The sequence below is a fragment of the Hydra viridissima genome, unplaced genomic scaffold, assembly GCF_058129835.1.
Source record: "Hydra viridissima isolate aposymbiotic clone 2 unplaced genomic scaffold, HvirCarnegie_v1 scaffold_11, whole genome shotgun sequence".
NCBI lineage: Eukaryota > Metazoa > Cnidaria > Hydrozoa > Anthoathecata > Hydridae > Hydra > Hydra viridissima.
The window spans coordinates 11,297,167-11,314,886 of NW_028324310.1; the positions used below are offsets into that span (position 1 = coordinate 11,297,167).

The 17,720-nt window shown below is 30.7% G+C and overlaps 1 protein-coding gene and 1 pseudogene across 5 annotated transcripts in view; both read right to left on the reverse strand.

Annotated features, from left to right (window-relative positions):
* The window catches only part of LOC149882159 (AMP deaminase 2-like), a 77,253-nt gene extending 67,323 nt beyond the window's left edge, over window positions 1-9,930 (reverse strand). For all 4 annotated transcript variants that reach the window (XM_090066291.1, XM_090066290.1, XM_090066292.1 and 1 more), the window contains exon 1: window positions 9,890-9,930. The gene's annotated coding sequence lies outside the window, so the exon portion shown is untranslated. The remainder of the gene's footprint in view (window positions 1-9,889) is intronic.
* A 2,700-nt stretch (window positions 9,931-12,630) lies between these two features.
* Window positions 12,631-17,720, reverse strand: part of LOC149882164 (AMP deaminase 2-like) — a 106,999-nt pseudogene continuing 101,909 nt past the window's right edge. The window contains exons 3-12 of the transcript XR_016444856.1: window positions 16,047-16,409; window positions 15,638-15,951; window positions 15,418-15,542; window positions 15,047-15,317; window positions 14,892-14,946; window positions 14,433-14,596; window positions 13,871-13,989; window positions 13,574-13,747; window positions 13,168-13,278; window positions 12,631-13,074 (exon numbers count right to left, since the gene is read on the reverse strand). The product of XR_016444856.1 is annotated as an AMP deaminase 2-like (transcript). The remainder of the gene's footprint in view (window positions 13,075-13,167; window positions 13,279-13,573; window positions 13,748-13,870; window positions 13,990-14,432; window positions 14,597-14,891; window positions 14,947-15,046; window positions 15,318-15,417; window positions 15,543-15,637; window positions 15,952-16,046; window positions 16,410-17,720) is intronic.

A 17,720-nucleotide genomic window follows, 5' to 3' on the forward strand; every position in this document is an offset into this window, starting at 1 on the left:
TGTCGTTCACAAACACTTTTCTTCTTTTAAAATGATGTATCACTGGTTTATGAAGCTCGTTTGCAAGTTGATCCGTCCATTTCAGGTTCTCCGGTGCTTTTTTTTTATACCTAGACCGAATTTAGCTTTGGCTTTGATGATGGGAGTGATCAGTTTTCTTTCGTTTATCTCTTTTTGAGTAGGGTTTGGAATGGAGTTCATTTCTTCAAGCATCATTTGATCTGCTAAATTTCTGCTTTGAACGTCGTTTAAATATTTATAAGCTAAATCATGATGGCATGCTGCATTGTCCACTCGATCTACCGGTTTGCTCCACTCTTGATACATGTCTGTGGATGTGAGTCTTTTGTCCAAGTTTGTGCCAGGTCCTGCAAAATTCATTCCTGGAATGTGCATTTCCCCTGGAAATTTTGCCCATGGAAGCTTTATTTTTTTTGAAAAATTGTTTATCGTTTCCACCAAGTCTCCTCCTTTTACCGTATGCGAAGATGATCCTTTGAGCGTATGCGAAGATGATCCTTTGAGCGTATGCGAAGAAACAAACTTACATTTGGTTGTTCCGCAAACGTTGCAAACCCCTTTAACCATATGCCGGTTGTTTTTTGTGATTTCGTTTCTCAAATGATTCGTTTCTGTTTTCATTTTGCATTTAACACAGTACATTTTATTTTAAAAAAATATTTTTAAACTAAAAATGGAAGTGTCTGATTTGTCATGGAATATTGGAAAAATCAAAAGAAACAACAACAAGCTTTTACCGAGAAGCATTCGAGGAATCATCGTTGGGAAATCCGGATGTGGAAAAACAACGTTGCTTCTCAATTTATTGCTAAGACCTGGATGGTTGGATTATAACCATTTGCAAGTTTTTGGAAAATCTCTTTTCCAACCCGAGTACAAAATACTAAAAAGTTCGTTCGAAAAAAAATTACCAAAAAAAATAATTCTCGACTTGTTCAAGGTACAAACCGAAATTGAAAAATTGAAACTAGATCCTGAATGTGTTATCAACGATCTTTCAAAAAATTTTTCTGAAACCGATGGTATGGAGTGTGAATTTTTTGAAACGGTTGACGATGTGCCTAATCCTGAAGATCTTGATTCATCCAAAAACAATTTAATGATCTTTGACGATTTGCAATTGACCAAACAAAACAAATGTGAAAAATATTACATCCGAGGAAGACACTCTAACGTCGACTGCTTTTACCTCGCTCAAAATTATTTCATGCTCCCAAGACAAACGATCAGAGAAAACACCAATTTTATCTGTCTCTTCCCTCAAGACTTAAAAAACATTAACCACATTTATCAAGACCACGTTTCTAGCGATATGGAAAAAGAAGAGTTTGAAAAGTTTTGCATACATTGTTGGTCTGAACCTCACGGATTTGCGGTGATTGATTTGTCGTCAAAAAAGGACAATGGAAAATATCGAAGCGGATTTGACACTTTTTATTTTCCAAAAGAAGCCATTTAAAAAATGTTGCATAATAAAAAAATGTCAGGTATAATCATCGACGTGGATGGATATTCCAACGTAATCATAACAGAATTTTTAGACAAAATCGTTTTTGAAAAAGAAAAAACTTATGAAATGGCTTTTCTAGGGCTTGAGACGTACAACAGCTTTCCAAACATCATCAGCAAAAACAACTCTTTCCGGTATAGCATGAACAACGGAATCAATTGGGAAAATGTCACCATTCCAGACGGGAGCTACGACATCAAAGACATCAACAATTATTTACAAAAGGTCGTCTCAAACACAATAAAAAATTATGCGTCTCAAAGCGCAAGCTACGTCACAGCAAATAAAATCAGCTACTCTCCAGATAACATAAAAATCGGATCCAATTTAAACACTTTAAAATCAAGCATCACACTTGGGATGAATTATATGATGGATTTGAACGTGGAAAACAGCATCGCATCAGTTTTAGGATTTACAAAAAGACAATTGGATCCCAATTCGGAATACGAGTCTGACGATATTGTTAGAATTTCAAGCATCAACACAATCAGAATCCTCAACAACGTCATCGGGTCGTCTTACGTCAACGGCTCCCAACTCAATTGCATCTACTCTTTTTATCCAGCTGTAGGTCCTGGGTTTAAAATCATTGAAAGACCAACCCATTTGACTTACCTCCCTGTTAAGGTTCCAGAAATCTCTACAATGATCACTCGCGTTGTTGACCAACATGGAGATTTGGTTGATTTTCGTGGAGAGGACATTACTATCCGTTATCACATTCGAGAAGTGAAATAAATATTTTTCTCACATTTAAAAATGAGCAAATATGTTAGTGTTAAATTAAATGTGTCTCAGAGGCAGATTGAAAAAATAAAAAAATCAATGATAGCAGGTAAACCTGTGAGCATCCGTATTTCAAAAGATGATTTTAACGGAAACGACGTTTTAATTGTAACACAAAATCAACATCGAAAACTTTTGGACGCTCTCCATCGAGGAGTTGGAGTCACCATTAAAATGAGCAAAACCCAATTGGAACATAACGCAAATGTGAAAGGAGGATTTATTGGAGCTCTTCTACCTTTATTGGGTATGTTGGGTAGTACACTTGCAACAAGAGTAGTTCCAGCTCTTGCCACCGGATTGTTAGCAGGTGTAGGATCTTCTGCAGGTTCTGCTATGGTTGATAAAATTGCAGGAAGAGGTATCGTTTATTTGAAAAAGAATGGAAATGGAATGAAAATGGGAACGCACAGAGGAAACGGATTATTTTTAACACCCTGGCCTAAAGGAGGATCATACAAAGACGGAGTTTACGTTAAAAGCGGAAGAGGATATGAATCTATCGGAGCTGGTTTGCTTCTCGGACCGAACTCTCCATTCTCAAGCATCCCTTTTTTAAATTTAATTTTGTAAATTATACAGTGAAATAAAAAAAAAATGAAAATGATTTAAATAAATTTCTTTTCATATAAAAAATAACAATGAGTATTACAGAACAAGAAGAATTTGAGGAATTCCTTTACAGCGAACTACCGGAAATAATTAAACCCACTTTTGATCCAGAATTACACAGAATGGCCATACAATCCCACAATGATCAACACAAAAAAAGAATTGATGAAAATTATCTTAATAAAATTAAAAAATTAAATACCTTGCCCATTCATACCAATACGAAACTCTCACTACAACATGGATTTGAACAACAACGACAAAAACAACATGCACAAAGAATTAGAGAAACGCGAAGAGAAAAATATAAACATCTTTTTCCATACTTGAACTACTACAATGAATAAGACATTCACTACCTTTTTTTCATAATGTCATCTCATTATGAAAATGCGCAAAAAAAAAATACTGAGCAAAAATGCCAATGCGCCAGAATTCACAATTCATAATTGCAGAAAATCAGGATGCAGAATTATAAAAAATGTCAATGCGCCAGAATCGTAAAACATGACGCCATCTTGAATTCATTAAGTATTAAAAAAAATGTTAATGCGCCAGAATCGGCAAGTCTTAGTAGTAACATGCATAAACTCATCAACTACAATTGTTTCTGTAACTTCTAAAATACCTAAGTGTTGATTAACTTCTAAATTAAAAAATATGTATTTGTCATTATATATTTTGAGCTGATGCCCTTCTAGGTTAACATTATTTAAATCATTTAAACAGTGAATTTTATCTTTCTCTATAAATTAATTGGATTCATCCTGATTATTTGATGGATGACGGACAGACGGTGGCTTTCTACCCTTCGATGTAGTTGGATATACTGATAAAGGTATTTTTCAGGTAAGCAATAAATAGTTGGAACGGGATTTAAATCCCAAATTAATGTAACTCTTTTGCCAATTTTTAAATACTTTTCTTCAAAATGTTTAGCACAAATAGCCTAATTTTTACTAGGTTTCCATAACTTTCGATTGATAAATACTACCCACTGATTTAAAAAGTCAGGATTATTTTCAAGAAATCCAAAAAGTGGATGCTTTTCAGGAATAAAATTAATTCGATTCTCTCTCTTTTTATATCCAGTTTTACAGTTAATTACAGCACATGTGTTAACCATATTAAGAATATTTGAATAAACTGTTTTAAAATACGTTTATGTAAGTCAAAAAGTTACCCTTCTAATTTTTCGCTCCGAAAAGCAAGATATCCGGCCGTGTAATTATAGTAGGCCATGCTAAAATCAATAGTTTTTTATAAACTTTAAGATGCTTTTAGTTATAATACCTTTATATAAATTGCGATATAGGTATCGAAAATAAGAAAATTTATAACTAGGTTGTTCGCGAAAGAAAAAAATACTCTTTGACTTGAGCCTTAAAGTGGGAAGCATAATCTGAGAGTAGGGTGAAAAGAACACTGAAAATCTCCTATTCGACCTTTAAACTATATCATAGCAATTTCAACTTAACAAAGAGAATTAGTTTCACTTTACTCTATCCATTCTGATAAACCATACATAGCCTAAAGTTCATTGCTCAAATCAACCTTTTTCAGATTTGTGAGCTATTCTTGATTAACTTTTTTGTCTTTTATATCCCTAAGCTTCAGTAAATGCATATTTATAATGGGTTTACTGACGGAGGTTTAGTGAAACAAATTTGACGGGTAGAAGTCGGAATATCCGTATTAGGAATTTAAAAAATTGACTATAACACGCATAGTTTTTGGCTAATTGGCGGCACCTTTGATCTTCTTTTTTTTTTTTTTTTGAGTAGTTTTTATGATGAAAATTCTTATTGTAAAAAACTATTGCAATTCGGTTCAAACGTGTCAATTCGGAAACGAATTAACACGTTTGAACCGATTGGATCCACCGTTACAATTCGAAACACTGGACGTTCATTCACGTCTGCTTTTAAGAAAAATCAAGCATTGAACTTTAAAAAATCATACCTGTGTTTGATTTTAAAGAGTTACTTACATATTAAAGGATATAAAATTCAGTTAAAGCAGGAATTGAATAAATAGTACGTTTAAAGATTTTACAACGTTTATGCTTAAACAGTTTGATAATTTTGCAATATTTCAGTGAGTGATAAAACGTTCAGCAGAATACCTTATGCAGAAACCTGAACGGTTGCTTAATTCAAAAGAGATGTTTGAGCTGCGATGTCTCCTAAAGAAAAAAATCGTACTTTTTTTTTTTAAATTTGTAAAGGTCGAGAACTAACCGTGAATACAGAGCAAGATGATTTCAAACTTTTTAGCTCCAGCTTTGTAACAAATGATGTCTTTAATACAAGTGCTATTTATCACACACTTGTCATTCAGTTGAGTGCGTAAAAAAATATTGCAACTCAATAAGCTTATATTGTAAAGAGATGTTAGTCTTCATTATTTTAATATATTATTTTTTTTTAGTGAAAAATTTTCCGAAAACCTTAGATTTAAAGTAAAAACTTTCTTTGAACATTTCTTACTTTTAGCTTTAATTACTTTTAAATCGCATCCAACATTTCTGGACATCTTGTTTTTTAATTTTTGCGAAAATATGTCCAGGACAGATTCACCCATAGAACAAAAACGTGGCGTGATAGGCAATGACTGATTTCATATCAGAGACCTTAAATCCCATAAATTAGTCCTCACACTTAAAGCAGGCTTGAAAAAAAAAATTTTTTTTGATCAATTTAATTTTACAAAAAGCTAATGTAAAAATATTTAAAGTGGATCCAGGATATAAGTAAAATCAAAATCAAAATATCATTTTTTAACTGTTGCATGCAACTTCAGGTGACAACATTTTGCAGAAGATTATTTGAAATGATCACAACAAACCTTTTACCGGCCATTGCCTCAAATTCATGATAAAGTGCTAGAACAATCGGATTAATCACAAGTTTGTAAAGAGTTCGCGGTAAGAAGAGGCGTTGTTCATTTCGCATTTTTTAAAACCAAGATGTCTGCTGAATTATATATAATATAACGCAGCAAAACTTTGTTTTACTCCATTATGGTCTCTTTCATTATTTCGACCAATGGCGTGTGTTTTAATGGCGATCTTAAGTTGTTTTAGGGATTTAATTTGTAAAAGTCAAAATGCTGTTCTTTTACTTTAAATTTAAATTTTTCTTTTTTTTTAATTTAATTTTTTTAGGGAACTAAAAAAGATGTGTAACTATTTGAAAGGCTTATAGACATTGTGGATTATCAGTATATTGTTTAAAATATTACAATTAGTAATAATTTCTACCAACTAGAAAGTTATACATCCAGTTGTGTTAATCAACTGCCAAGTAAAACATTTGTAATTTAACTGCGTGTAAAGTAATTAAAGCTAATGAATAATGAAATGTTAAATTAATGAAAAACTGAAGCGGTAAGGTGATTTAAACAAACTTAAGTCTAGTTAATTAATCCTTTTACAAATCGTAAAAGAGAACTTCATTAAATTTTGAGTTTAAAAGAAATTTAACAACAAAAAAAAATATGTTGCTGTGAATGAATCTCGGAGCATTCATAACATACCCACAGTTACATAACTGTTGATTAGGCATCTAGAACGGGCATCAAGTTCTGCTCCAGAAAGGCTATCAAGTTTTAAGAAAGGCTATCAAGTTTCCAAAAAATAAGTCAGAGATCTCTAGAGCTTTAACCAAAAAGCACAATCGATAGCTGATTGTGGTTTAACCAACTCGCTTGGCAAGCTATTCCATAAATTGGCCGATCTATTAAATAAAAAGTTTCACGACATGCTTGCTTAGTGATTTCTTTGACATATTTAAAGCTGTGACCTCTTGTTTGAGTTTTTTGAATACTAACTTTTTTCTATTGTTTCCAAATCGTTAAAACCGTTGAAGAATTTATAAAGTTGAACAATATCTCCTCGTTGTCTCCTTTTTGTCAAGGTAGTTAAGTCGAGAGCTTTTAGAAGATACTCATAGTTGATTTTTTTAAGTGATGGTATTAATCGAGTTGCACGATGTTGGGCTCTCTCTAGTAACTCAGTTTCTCCCTTTCGAACAGGTGACCAAACTTGTACTGCAAACTGTAACAGTGGTCGCACAAAAGAAACATAAAGTATTCTCAGCAGTCAAATATCTAAGCAAACGAAGCATTTTTTAATCCGACCCAACATTTGGTTGGCTTTGCCTATGCATTTTATTACATGATTTTTCCATTTCAGATTGCTTGAGAAGATTACTCCAAGATCACTTTGAGATTCTGTTATGTTTAACTTTTGTTCATTGATATAAAAGGGTGATTTTTTGTTATTTCGGCCAAAGTGCATGACCGTACATTTTGAAATATTAAATTTCACAAGCCAGTCTTGAGTCCACTTAAAAGCTGAATCGAGATCTAATAGCAAAGAAAGAGTTGGTGCACTGGAAAGCATTTCATTCATAATTTTGGTGTCATCAGCATATAGCTTTGTTAGACTTTTTAGAGTTTCAGGCAAATCGTTTGTAAATAGTACAAACAAGAGTGGTCCAATTACTGACCCTTGTGGCACACCACTGGTAATTTCTGTCCAAGAGGATACATTTTCGCCTATCACAACTCTTAGTTTTCTTTCTTTTAAGAACGCTTCAATCCATTGTATTGTCAGACCAGATAATCCATAAGCTGTAAGTTTAACCAACAATCTTTTATGTGGTACTGTGTCAAATGCCCTGGCGAAATCCAAAAAAATAACATCAACAGGTTTACCATTCTCTAGGGCGGTTGAAAGAAAATCAAGTGTTTCAAGTAGATTCGTTAAGCATGATTTATTTTTAACAAAACCGTACTGTTGGTTGCTTATTCGTTTGAACTTATATAGAAAAGTTTCAAATTTACATCTGATTATACCTTCCATTATTTTACATGCAACTGAGGTGAGTGATACCGATCGGTAGTTTCCTGCTAAGATTTTTTTGCCTTTTTTGTACCGAGGAGTGATAATTGCTAATCTAAATTGCACTCGCAGTTTGCTGGTTTTAAACGATTCTTTAAAAATATACGTAAGTGGAATGGCAAAGGTTGATGCACAGTTCTTTAAAATAAATGAATGTAAATTATCAACACCACTTGATTTGTTATATTTTAAGTATTTTAATCTTAGATAGACATCGTCATATGTAAAATCTTCAATTGTCATAATGAATGTTTCAGTAGTTCTTAAATCAAAAGAAGGCAGTGGACCACCATCTTCTTTTACAAATGCAGCTTGAAAATTTTTGTTTAAGATATCAGCAATATCTTTTGAATTTTGAGTGGTTTTACCACTTGCTCCCTTTAATGCTTCTATAGTATCTTTGACTGTTAGTTAATTGTTCATGTAGCTGTAGAGAAGCATTGGATTCTTGATGGTTCTTTTTACCAGATTAAGCTCAAATTTTTGTCTCACTTTTTTAATCTCATCTGCTACATTTTTGCAAGTCATTTTAAATTTAGATTTCAAAACAGGGTCTTTCCATTTACATTAGCAGTTTTTATATCTTAAATTTTGTTTGCTTTTAATAAGAAACTTTAACCTAGCATTAACCCATGCTTCAAAAGAGAATGGAGTTGAATTTATATTCAATTCCATTCTCATTTGAAGTTGCATCAACACAGCCATTTGACCAGTTGATTGATGGGAAATTGAAGTCGCCCATGATAAGTAAGTCTTTGAACTTATTTTTGTGTATATATTTGCGTGCTAGGCCAAAAACCACATCAAACTCTGCCATATCCAAAAAATCTTTTGACCTGTAGATACTCCAAGTAAATAATTGTCATTATCAAAATAAACAAGTGCTTATACCTGTTTTAGTTTACAGGGATTTAGAACGGCATCATTTAGTTCATAGGAGTCTAATGAGTTGTCTATATATAAACAAACACCACCGCCTTTCGTCCTTCTGATCTGTCTTTTCTATAAAGTGGTAACCTTCAATGTTTACAACTTAATAACTTTTAAACCATGTCTCAGTCACAGAAATTACATTTGGTTTGTATTGTTCAATTACCACTTTGAACTCATTTAGCTTGTTATCGAGAGAGGTAGCATTTAAGTATAAACATGACAGTCTTTTAATTTCATTTCAATCTGACACCGAATTATGTATAAAATTATTGATCTGTTTTCTTTTTGAATTTAATGATCTTATTGCCACGGATGCCATACCAAAAGGGGTCATTGTCTGGTCTTGCTTGATTCATTTTATTTCTTTCAGTTCTGAGGTTAAAGTCTTGGAGTCTCTGAGCCTCAGTCAAATCTGGACTAATATAAATATCTTTATGTGCAACATTACTTCTCAATTTTTTAGCTGATGCTAATATTGTGTTGCGAAGAATATCCTCAGCTAATTCAACAAGAATTGGACCTGGTTTATTAGTTTTAGATCTCAGCCGTCTAACAAATTTTGGTATTACATTCTCTTGATTTATGATCTTAAAAATTTCATTTACTTTTGACTCTTCTTCTTTTGATTTCATTTCTATCCTATCTTTATTTGATTCGACTACTCCATAAATAATGACATTTTTTGCTCTTCTTTTTCTTTCGTCTAACTTATTAACAGCTACATTTGTTACCATCAGCTGCTCTGTAGGCTTCTTTTTTTGTTTACCCTGTTTGACAATAAGCGACCAGTCACTGCTAGACTTGCTCGACTCAGCTGCTTTACTTATTTCTGTCTTCAGATTTTTAATGTTTTCATCATTTTCAGTTTAAGTTGTTTCTAGTTTTATCACACGTTCAAAGAGTTCCAAAAAAGTGTTAGAAAGCTGGCTGCACCAATTATGAATATCTTTAGTTATTTGAGAGTGCGAACCAGCACCCAATTTTGGCAAACTGTCCTGTTTAAGAAAATCTAAATTCATTCCTTAACTGATATTGTCTACTCTCTTGATTAGAGGGCTACCACCCTAAATAAGAGTGGATTACCTTTTGTTAGTTAATAAATTTGTTAGTTAATATACTTAATACACAGTGACTAAAATGTAGTATGTATTTTTTCCGTTTAAAACCAAAAAAATATAATTTTTTCCACTCAATCATATTTCACAATGTTAAAACAGGGTATACAAAGATCCTCGTTTTTCATAATTATTCTCCTCCATTGCTTTTTAAATCTCTTTTTTTTTGCGACAGTTTAGAATATGTTAGAAAGTGGAATTAAAGTTCACATTCGGTTCTTTTTGATTTAAGTTAACTGATGTTTATTAGGGTGGATACGTAAGTCAAGTCTTTCATTGCAGCATTTGAAAAATGGATTTATTTTACTATCTAGTTCTTGTAAGACCATTTTATTTTAGCCAGTGGAAACCTTGGTTCAACCGTTATAACGAGTCCATCAGAAAAGAATTATTATTCCTCTTCATTTTTTAAAAAAAAAAGAAAATTTGAAGTGGTATTTTAATGAGAGCGTCATTTAAGGTACTTTTGTCATTATATCGTATTTATTCTGAAATTAATTTGATCTCTTAGAACAAACGTTGACTGGAAATTGTGCGGAAATTAGAGAATCGGTAATAACTGTTATTTGAATACCCGTTCTCTAATTTCCGCACAATTGGCTTTTTGGTTCGAATTGAAAAAATGATTGCAACTGCAAAAATTAGATTTACTAAGGAGCCTTTTTTATTCCTATTTATGTTTTATATTATTTTCTTATTTTTTGGGCCTTTTGTTTAACAGGCCAGATGTAGCATCGATCTGGCTATAAGAAATATACGTTTAACAATTAGTGAATTGAAACTTCCTGTATTTATCTAAGAGCGCTAAAAAAGAGTTTGAAATGATATTTTGCTTTGTTTGAACATAAACATTATGTTTCTATGTATACATGTGGATGTCAGTTTTTTTGTCCCGTTAAAACATTCAAAGCAAAGTTGCTTTAATCGTATTTATAAAGTTATATATAAGTAAGAAAAGAAAGAATCTCTCTTTAAAACAGTTTCTTTCCTTTTAATATTAACATGGAACAAAAGACTTTCAAGATGATCTTTACATTGCTACACTTAGAATTTTAGGTTTAATGACTTTTTATAAAAATGCATCATAAGTTTCACAAATTTCATCATAGAATCAAAATCTGCCAGAATAGAATACTTCTATTGTAACTAACTTTATTAGAATATATGTATATTTTTAATGAATAATGCTCATAATGCAATTATTTCCTGGGCACTTAACGCTGCTTCATAATTTACCAATTTGTTCCTTAACATTTTAAAGTTTTTGGCTTGGAACATTCTGTGATTGTGTAAAGTTGAACTAACTTCTATATTAAGGCTAAATAATTACTATACTAGGAACCAAACTTGAAAACTTTAGTTCCTAATATAGTAATAGCTAATTTTTTATTATTTCAAGCTTGCTGGATTTGATTAAGGACGTATTAATAGATGGACGTTCAACGCATTGTTAAAGACCAATGATGCCGCCAATTAGCCAAAAACTATGCGTGTTACCGTCAATTTTCTAAATTCCTAATACAGATTTTCAGACTTCTACCCGTCAAATTTGTTTCACTAAACCTCCGTCAGTAAACCCATTATAAATATGCATTTACTGAAGCTTATAGATATAAAAGACAAAAAAGTTAATCAAGAATAGCTCACAAATCTGAAAAAGGTTGATTTGAGCAATGAACTTTAGGCTATGTATGGTTTATCAGAATGGATAGAGTAAAGTGAAACAAACTGTCTTTGTTAAATTGAAATTGCTATGATATAGTTTAAAGGTCGAATAGGAGATTTTCAGTGTTCTTTTCACCCCACTCTCAGATTATGCTTCCCACTTTAAGGCTCAAGTCAAAGAGTATTTCTTATTTTTGTCGGAAATGTCGAACTTATTTGCCTGGCTTTTTTTTTTTCCTGAATTTGTGATTTTTCTTTTTCGCGAACGACCTAGTTATAAATTTTCTTATTTTCGATACCTTTATCGCATTTTGTCTAAAGGTATGATAACTAAAAGCATCTTAAAGTTCATAAAAAACTATTGATTTCAGATGTTGGAAAGAAATGTAAAGTATGTATTTTTAATGAGCATTTTTCAAGAAACATTTTTAAACAGTCAATCTTATAATTTTTATTATTACTTTTATTACTAATAGTAACAACATGTGATGATAAAAATAATACGACCATACCTTTAGTTGCTTATTCTTGAGCCTTCTAAAAGTGGGGTACAACCTTGTTTTTAACCTTTTCTAGATATATCAAATGAAGTAATCTTATATTCCTATCTATTATCTCATTACTGGATAAATAACTAAAATCTCTTCCTGACCAACTAAATCTTCAATCTGCTAACATTATATTATCCAACATTTCATGCATAAACATCTATAAAGGCTTGCACTATCTTTTTTTCTAATCAGAAATAAATTTTCTGATTTTATATATTTCCGAAGTACATCAAAGGAGGATGTTGGAATAATTAAAACGAAAGATTGCAATACAGTTGAAAACTTTAAAGTTATTAGACATAAAGATTACTCATTAATATGTTCAGTAGTCTCTCGTGATTTTAGTACCATCTACCGTACTAACTTGTGTGTAATGGAATCTAACAGTAACAAAAGTCAATCATCTATTACCTTTAACTCGCCATTATTTAACTGTGCACATTTTCTTACACCGGTATAGGTAATAATTATATGTAATAAATGTAAAAAAGACTTTTCTTCGACTCCTCGGTACAAAAACTTGCATTCTTTTATATGGTAGTTCAATAGTACATTACAAAAATTTACAGTTTTGAATAATTTCTAAAACCAAAATTAAGAATTATTACAATATTTTTATAATCTGCGAGTATTTGCAAATATAAATAGCACCAGTTTAGACATAAAGTTCCACAACATGCGAGTATAAACACACCATTAGAACCAATGCAAAATTTCTTTTCATGCTCTTTAAAATTCGATTCTCGAAGATGTTTATTGTGACATTTCGGACCATCTTTTTTCGACGTCGAATCAAAGAAAAATACTCCCAGGTTTTGCATTTATCGCCAATTATTTCGCTTTTGTTATCTAAACAATTCCGTAAAACGCATATCTTTCTTTTGCGCGAATATCTGGAATATTGCTTTTTTTTATATCGTTACCATTATGGCCACCAACCACATAAGTATCGCCTAACCAATGTTGCTTCACCTAGGTAAAGCAAGATTTATCCAAAAACTAGTAATTCTGAACTTCTTTATCTTGAACAAAGCCTATAAATAAAAATTAAAAAAGGTCAGAAACCTTGCGTTCAAAGCCAGACATAAGCACACTATTTTGTGAAAGTTCACACATGTCTGTTGTTGTGAGCCTCAACACTTGTGCAGCAATGCTGTATTCCTCCATCAGAGGTTCCTTTAAAAAATATAAAGATTTTTTTAAAAAGCTGAAACCAACTTATAACACATCATAAGATCAGCAAGTGGAAACTCACTTCCCAATCAAACAATTTCTAATAACTTAATCATACTTCATTAAATGTTTTAGCAATTTGCTTGCTAATTTAAAAAAAAGGTCTGAATGGTAAAACAAGGAGAAAAAAAAGAGCCTCAATATAATCATGATTTGAAGAAATATCACCCTTAAAAACCTAACTGATATTTGATACCTACTATTTCGTTAATATTTCGTTGAATCATTTTCTAATTACCTTGGTGAAATGAAACTGCAAAGGATCATCTGTTGATAAAGATATGAGGAGACCTCTTGCAAATAACTCAGGTAATGGGTTTCTGTGGTAGTTTAAAAACAAGCTGTTATTACTTAATGGAGACATTGCAACACCAATCTGCGCAAGGTAATACAGGTATTGTAGAGCAGGCACCTTAAAATAAAAATGTAAATTAATAAAAATTATTTAAAAAAAATTACTACCCTTCAAGAAGGAGGTCTAGCAAATAAATCTGTTAAGTGTAAACTGTTATGTGTATTAAGTAATAATTATAACCTTCCTTAACAGCAGACCATGTGAAATGTTTTCTGCAAGCATAAAAGCAGATACTAAATGCTGAGCTAGGCCAGCCTCTCCGCAGTGTGGGCGCAGTAAATATATTCAGCCCCTGTTTTCTGGATAAGATTTAAGAGTTACAAAAATATTGAAACAAACCATAATGGTCTTTTCCATATTTAGTTTCCAGAACTTAAATAACTTTTATCTACAACCAAGAGAAATACAAATTAACTTGAGTATTTGATGTTATAATACATAAAAAAAAAATTCATTAACAGCATTTAGGTTTCTGGGGACTTATGAACTTATTAAATTTTTCAACAAATTTAAAATTATCTAAAAAGAAAATCTAAAAAAGCTTGCTACTCAGAAAAATTAAAATCTTATGAAAATTAAAAATGAAACAGAAATTTCAATCAAAATTTGATATCAAATCTTGTTAATGGAAAAAATTGAAACTAATTTTTTATTTTGAAGCAAATTTAGCTTCTATTTTTGTGTAATAAACAAATGCAATTTGATTTTCTTTAATGATTGAGACCAACAAAAAAAAAATTACCTTCTTAAATGATTTAAAGCAACAATGTTTGTGTTCATGTAGTACAAATAATAAGCATAAGCTGGGTTATGTTCCAGGCCCCAATTATTGGGGAATGGGCTGTTCTTTGTAAAAGGAACAAGCTCATGCTTGCTTTCATCATCAACACTATCAAAACCAATGACCTGTAACATATCAAAAAAAGAATCAATTACTTGTAGAAAATAAATAAAACTCTTCAGATATTGTAAAAAAATAATTTCAAATGAAACTGATACCAAACAAGAATTATAGAAAATAAGTTGTTTTATCTTATTTCACTAAACACTTAAGTTTAACATTACATAATAACAAAATTATCAATATTACAAACAAAAATATACTTAAAAAACTTTGGCATGTAATTTAGGAAATTTAAATTGACTTGAGTAAAAACATGTTAAAGATATTATGAAAAACCAATAGAATAAGCCTACATACCAATAGAATTATATTTCTGGTTGAATTTATCAAATCAGTGAAACATATTTTGGTCCTGTCAAATCAAGATTATACTTGATATATTAAAAAACTGTCATCAAAACTACCAACAAAAATATATTTCAAAAATTAAGTCTTAAGATGTGATTACTCACAACATGAACATATAGTGTGTCAACACTTAGGTCATAAGTTTTCATGTCCATCTCTTTAAAAAGCTACAACAAATAGAAAATAGCTTGGCTTGAGTAATTGTAGTAAAATAACTTTAATTGCATAAAGTAAAACTCAAACATAGGATAAGGTAATTGGTTTTCCAGCAACAGCATTTACAATATCATCCCCATGTGCTTTAACTTTTTTTTTTGATAAAACATAGCAAATGCTTTGATTCATATATGAAGCTCCATGAATGTGCATATCCACCTAAATATTTTTAAAAAATTTCATTAACAACTAAAAGTTTAAATGAAAAAATATTGTCAAAAATGGTTTTCTTTTAAAAACACACAGGAACTTGACTTACGAACATTGTAGAAATATTGATGAACTATTTCTTTTTGAGCAGCATTTTCTTTGATATTATTCAACAAACAATGAAGTTTAAACTTTGACTCCAAAAACTGAAGTCGCCGAAATGTAAAGGACTTTCTTAAAAAAAAGAAAAAGTAAAACAATTCATTTCCTCAGTTATCTACAAAAAAGAATTTTTTTTTCTTTTTTATTTACTTAAATTATTTACTTACTGGCTCAAATTGTTTAGTCATAGTGCATCAGCATTTTCTTTACATTTACATACATATAAAATTTTTTATTCAACTACATTGGTCCATGAGTTGACGGTCCTAGTAGAACCTTTTGATCTTCCATAAACTCCTCAATATGAGGCATAAGATGTATTACTGATTTAGTAGATGTCCCCTTTCTTTAAATACGAAAATTGTAGAAATCTCGATGAACTATTTCTTTTTGAGCAGCATTCTCTTTAATATCATTCAACAAGCAATCAAGTTTAAACTTTGACTCCAAAAACTGAAGTCGCCGAAATGTAAAGGACTTTCTTAAAAAAAAGAAAAAGTAAAACAATTCATTTCCTCAGTTATCTACAAAAAAGAAATTTTTTTTCTTTTTTATTTACTTAAATTATTTACTTACTGGCTCAAATTGTTTAGTCATAGTGCATCAGCATTTTCTTTACATTTACATACATATAAAATTTTTTATTCAACTACATTGGTCCATGAGTTGACGGTCCTAGTAGAACCTTTGGATCTTCCATAAACTCCTCAATATGAGGCATAGGATGTATTATTGATTTAGTTAATGTCCCTTGAGATTTGTTATGGCTATTAACTCTAAACACACCATCTACAAGCTCAAATTCATAACCATTATCACCAGGAATATCGCAAAGATAAGGCTTCCAAACAGTGGAATCTTCCACCCTTTATGTGTAGGTAAGTCAAATGCAACACTTAGTCCTTGCTGACTCACATGTTTGAATCTTGTTGTGCTCATCTAGTTAGACAAATGATCATAAAACTATTGAAAACTAGATTTTGTAAATGGTTTTTTTTTTAGGCATTTTTCACTTTCAAAAGATTTGCATTATGTGTATTTTTTAAAGTTTATATATTTACCATAGAACTTTACATCAGCTTTACATGTAAAATATTTCAACTTTATTTTTAAACAAACAAACATTGAATATAACAAAACAACAATTTAAAATTTCTTTTACAGTTCGGCAAGTAATGTACCATCAAATTATTCAAAATACAGGTACCAATTCATGGGTTTAAACTAACAGTTTTTAGGCTTTTTATCAAAACCACCAACAAAAATATATTTCAAAAATTAAATCTTAAGATGTGATTACTCACAGCATGAACATCTAACGTGTCAATACTAAGGTCATAAGGGTTAATGTTCATCTCTTTGAAAAGTTACAACAAATATAAGATAGCTTGGCTAACTTATATTTGGTGAAAATCCTTTAATTGTAGTAAAATAATTTTAATTGCATAAAGTAAAATTCTCATAAGGCAAAATTTAGTTAATGTTGTACAATAAAGACGTAAAAAATCAAAAGGAAAAAACTAAACAACAACAGTGTTGTTTCAACAGGGCAACTTTTCATAAGAATTTAAATATACTGAAATTGAGCCTAATAGAAAATTTTTGATTGACAGTTTGGAGACTGTGTGCTGTAGTTGAATTAAAAGTTTGTAAACTTAACGCCATGTACTTTGCTCAAATAAACAATGCTTCACACAGAAGCTCTCCAGCTAGATTTAGCTCATCTATGAGAGTCTAAAGTTATAAATCATAAATTTACTTTTTGAAACTTTTCAGATAAACATTAATACATTTTACAGTAAAATTACTCTACAAAATTGTTTTTAGCTCAACATTACTCTAAAAAATTGTTTTTAGCTGAACAATTATCATTTATAATACATCATTGAATAAATTTACTCAAGAAATTAGTTACATTTACTTAAGAAATGTCATTTGTAATTTTAAATAAAACATTAAGAATATGCTTAACAAATCATTATAAGCTTAAAAAAAAAGAGAAATCTTTTCTGTTTTACATTTACCACAACATAATTATGAGCTAGTTTTTTAAACTAATTATCAATACAGTTAACTAAAGAGCTGCACAGTGTATCTAAAATGTTATACAAGGTATGATACTTCTTGAATTTCAAACTACATTTAAAATGCACCATTTTTGATCCTACATCATTAGCACAAATAAGTTCATCCAGGATCTTCTAAAATCCTCTAAACTATCAAAGAAAATAAGTAAATTTTTTATGTAAA